Source organism: Pogona vitticeps, chromosome 4 (assembly GCF_051106095.1).
Source record: "Pogona vitticeps strain Pit_001003342236 chromosome 4, PviZW2.1, whole genome shotgun sequence".
NCBI classification, from domain to species: Eukaryota; Metazoa; Chordata; class Lepidosauria; order Squamata; family Agamidae; genus Pogona; species Pogona vitticeps.
In genome coordinates, this window is record NC_135786.1 from 186,912,501 (window position 1) to 186,917,500 (window position 5,000).

The 5,000-nt window shown below is 38.2% G+C and overlaps 1 protein-coding gene across 18 annotated transcripts in view; it reads right to left on the reverse strand.

Annotated features, from left to right (window-relative positions):
• Positions 1–5,000, reverse strand: part of ZNF521 (zinc finger protein 521) — a 366,934-nt gene that overhangs the window by 142,120 nt on the left and 219,814 nt on the right. The gene's annotated exons all lie outside the window — the stretch shown is intronic.

Here is a 5,000-nt window from a genome sequence, read left to right on the forward strand (position 1 = left end):
TGCATCTCTTTAGGCCTGCATCTACACACATTATTGTGTTGCAGAACAGACAGGTTTAATTTGAAGTCATAAATTCATTCTGATAGGTAAGAGCTAGGGCTGCATCTTGGATCCTATGCAGCTATAATAAAATAGGAAAGCAAAAGATACATGGAATAGGCCATGGTATATTGCTTCTGCTGTCATGTGTGTTGCATGTGTTTCTGTTTTCATCATAACTGCGTGGTATCAGACAAACAATGCATGCACGTAATAGGCCAGGCTCCAGAAATGTTTGTGTAAAGCCTCCTTTAGACAAAGTTTTCCGCTTTTCATGTAAAAGGAAACTGCTCTGAGCAAGGCCTTACTGATTGTTCCTGGACGCAGGTATTCTGAATAAGACCCATTATAATGAACAATGTTTTGTACTATTTTGCATTGGATTTTGTGAGCATAATGCTAGAAATAATGATCAGTTTTAATACAACCTTATAAATAATGTAATAATAAACAAAGTGTTCCTCATTCGCAATTCTGATTGGTGGAAAATCAATAGCCCATTGCCTGGACATGACTGACTTTCCATTATTCATATATACTAATTGCATTTGAACACAGTGATCCCTCCCAACTTTTGCAGCCTTATCCAAATATGCAAAACAAAACAAAACAAAACAAAAGGGAATTAAGCTCTGGAGAAGATTTCCATTGTTGCAAATTAATTATAATTTCAAAGGATCCATTGTCTGTAATCAGTTTACACTAGATCTAATGAAAAGTATGCTGTTGTTAAATATGGAGGCGTCAAGTCTGGCTTAACTTTAGACACAATGCTATAACATTCACTCTCTGATGTGATGTTTTATTTCTCCTTCCTCCCAGGCAGAATTATCAAAGAGTTTTTATGGTATGGCCAGGTCAAGTGGCAACTCATGTACTACGGCTGCATGTTTATCCTACATCAACTGAGCATAATTCACTTGACACTTTTTATTAAAGACCCAAAGAAATTAATGAGAGTTGTGCATGTGTTCTTATTCATGTCAGAATCACTCACAGAAGAAGTCAATCTTGAAAACCGACATACTACAATCTTAAAACTATTATTTGTTAGGTAAGGACAGCCATACCTAGTAAGAAAAACAACAACACAGGACAGCACAAGTCTTCCTTCATCTTGAAAGCAGCCCATTTTCGGCTTATGAAATGCTTCTGTCATGGCTAATGCCTGTAAAAACAGAAAATGCCCCCCAGAATCCTTGGGAGACATAGCATGGGACTCTAGGTACATCCTGAGGGTCCTTGCGCATATGGCTTTGTCAATTGCCATGGGAGACTCTCACCTCTCTGCCTATGTAAACGAAAAACCTTCAGTCAATCTCCTATAGTACTCTCATGGCATAGGAGGTGTATCCTATACCTTTACTACTATAGTGTGTGTGCATATATGTGTGTATGCGTGTGTGTGTTGAATTACTGAGAACGTTCAGTTTCAAATGTGAAGTTCAATATAAATGAATTGCATCTTTCTATTTTACAAAGATTTTGCTAAGAATACAAAAATTGGTTTTGATATCCATCCAAAGTCTTGATTGTAAGACTGGTCATACTACTCATAAAGCCTCAGGCTTCTCCCTTGGAATTTCAAGGAATTAATTTTTCACTAAACACCTGCTATAGGGCTCTGCTGCTGCACTTGGGCACACAATTTAATCTTTCTGTGTCGTCTCCCAGCATTTTCATTGCTGTTTGAGGACTTCACACAGGGAAAATCTGAGTCCAGCACGAAAGAGATAAGCTCATTCGGCATGTTTAGACCTACACGTTCAGACATTTTAAATTAGTAGCATTGCACATGTGTCTTTTCCACAGTGTGCCTCACAATATTTGGCACAAACTGAAAAACATAGAGGACTTGCTTGTAAGTAATGGGGATATAGTTTCTACACTAAACACTATCACAGTATGTGTAAGTATTCACTTTCACTGCCTTACTCACCTCATACAGCAGAATCCAAATTAGATCCTATTATTACACTGAAGGCTCATACTCAATAGCAGTTAAGCTTCTTTGAATGGATTCCCTATTGTATAAAAAGTATGCCAGTCTTTGACTGCCAAAATCAATTAGTCGCATTCATTATGCCTCTATTTATTAACGCTGTACACTTTATAATGCATTTGCTGCTGAACAAAAGAAAGTTATGAAATATCAAATGGGTGTTATGATTGTAATTATGGCAAAAGGACTAATGATCTCTTTTAGCCACTAGCTTGTTACAAAGCCCTTGTAAAGATTACATTGGAGGTGGCAGATTTATGATCTTTTTCAAATGAGATTTTTTAATCTCAGTTCACATTTTTGAACACCAAGAGGCATGAGATTGGTTATAGAGTCCAGTAACAACAAACAGCTGAGCTTACAGTGTTCCTTCTGCTAATAATCCAGGCCAGCACATTTATGTTTAACAAATTCCATTTTAATTTATATCACTTTAAAATCTAATGGAAATACTGAAAGCTTTTCATGAACATATTTGACAACATACCCAATCTAGTCTCAGGCCAAAAGATAAATGGCTGAAATAAGAAGAGTAACAAAAATAAAGAAGATGCTTCCATAATGAAAAGGCTGTATACACTCTCTCCCACAAATCCAGGGGTTCACTGAACATACAGGAGAGGGGCAGTAGCTAAATGGAACACAGGCATGACGGAAAGGTTAGCAATGTAAGTCACAAATCTCAATAAACAGAAAGTTTGAAGGTAAAATATACCTATTTCAGTCCTATATATCCTGAAACACAGACAATGTTCTGAGTGAGACAAGAGAATATAATTCGGCTATATTCTTAATGGTTGGATTTGGTTTATCGATTTCCCCTTGTTCCAGTCACACTGCTCTGTTTGTACCACATTTTATGCCTTTTCTTGACTATCCTTTCCCATTCTCACTTTAACCAAGTATAGAACAAAGATGAATAAAGTATGTGATGGAGAAAAAGAAAGGAGAAAGACAACACACACCCCTGCATTTTCTGTTAAGCTCTTCCAAAGCAAAGCAAAGCAAAGATGCTGCTTACTGTATTTTTCCGTATATAAGACACTCCCATGTATAAGAACCCCCCCTTTCTAACCCAAAATTAAGAAATCTAAGTGGGGCTTAGGAAGTGTAGGGGGAAAGGGATCAAAGTGCTGCAGGATCGCTTTGATCCCTGCTTTCTCCTGTAACTGCATGATCATTTTGATCCCTTTCCCCCTTATACAGCCATGGGATTGCTTTGATTCTTTCCCCCTCCTTTTGTTAAGCCCCATGGGACAGCAAGCAGAGGGGAAAGCAGGGATCAAAGCGATCCTGCAGCACTTTGATCCCTGCTTTCCTTTTGCTAAGGATTAGCAAGTGGGGGGGGGAAGGAGGGATCAAAGCCGTGCAGGAACAATTTGATCCCTGCTTTCCCCTCCACTTGTTTTTGTACTCGCCTCAGTTTACTTCCGTGTATAAGACGACCCTCAATTTTTAGTCTAAAATTTTAGACAAAAGTATAGTCTTATACACGGAAAAATACAGTATAAACTGCACATGGTGCTTAAAGCACTCTCTGGCAATTTACAGCTTTAATTATGGAGGCTACACATTGCCCCCCAGCCTCCATGAGCTAAGTACTCATTTTACTGACCTGAGAAGGATGGAAGGCTGAATCAACCTTGAGCCAGTTACCTGAATCCATCAGGTTCAAACTCAGGTCATACGCAGAGTTTTGACTGCCATGGGGCAGTTTATCCATTGGCCACAAGACTCTTCTAATTTCCAGTAACATGAAATCCACAATATGATGCCACTGTGCTATGAATTTCTCCCACAAGAGGTAGCCAAGGAGACTAGAACTTCTCGAATGTACACCCATACATTACTAGGTGTTACCAAAAGGATGCAGAAGAAAAAGTGGAACAGTACTTGTCAACTGGTTTAATCAATACATATTTACTCTGTCTTCCTTCTCTAGAAATGGGTTTATCCGGTTTTCTCTCTGCCTTTTTTTATTTTGGATCTCAGGTATCTGGCTGCACAGCCGAGGTTGGGAGTTTGAGCATCCCAGGAGAAAAGCCTGTGTAGCTTTAAGCAAGCTCCATAGAAGTACACAGAAGAAGGGAATTGTAAACCACTTCTGAGCCTTTTGTACCTAGAAAATCCTGGAAAATCAGAACTGACTTGATATAATTGTTGTTGTTATTAGTGCAAAAATAAAAGCACTGTACTAGAGCACTAGAACAGGCTGCTTTCACTTGGATCATGTCACAAAATCTTCCTTTACATGCACAAATAAACAAATGGCACATAATGGAATGGAACAAATAGAAATCATGGAGCAATAATGAAATTAGTACTGCTGTAAGCAGTTACTGAAATAATGATCTACAAAGAAAAATGAGATGAACTTTGAAAAGGATGGTGAAAACATGTCCTGAAAGTTGTTGGAGGGAAACGAGATTCATATATGAAATACCTGAAAGAATGGACTTGCAGAATTCAGAAATTCATTTTCCAGAATTTGCCTTGGTGCCAACATGCAAAATCATACTTCTAAAAATGTAACCTAACCAAGGCTATGGTAATAGATTGCTTTTGGTACCAATGCTTGGATATTTTGGGAGATTATAGAGGAAAAGGGAGGGAGATTATCCTTTTAGAACAAACATTTTTTGCTCATTAGTGATGTGGAGATTCATATGCCTACTTGAACCACAAAAGCTAGCAGTAACGGTGCATCTAACTAGACAGACACAAATATTTAACTAACACCCTGACTTTATCGTAGTTACAGAATCATTGGGAAAAAAACCTACTTTAGTTCCGACTCTAAAACCGCTGTCAAGACTCAAGAGACTATAAACAACATCTTTCAATGGTCTGACCCCCATGCAATTTTAAATCCCCCAACCTTTCTGCGCACTGTTGGTGAGCAGCCCCATTACATCTTAATGACGGTCATTAATTTCTAAAGAGTGTTAATTTCAGATTT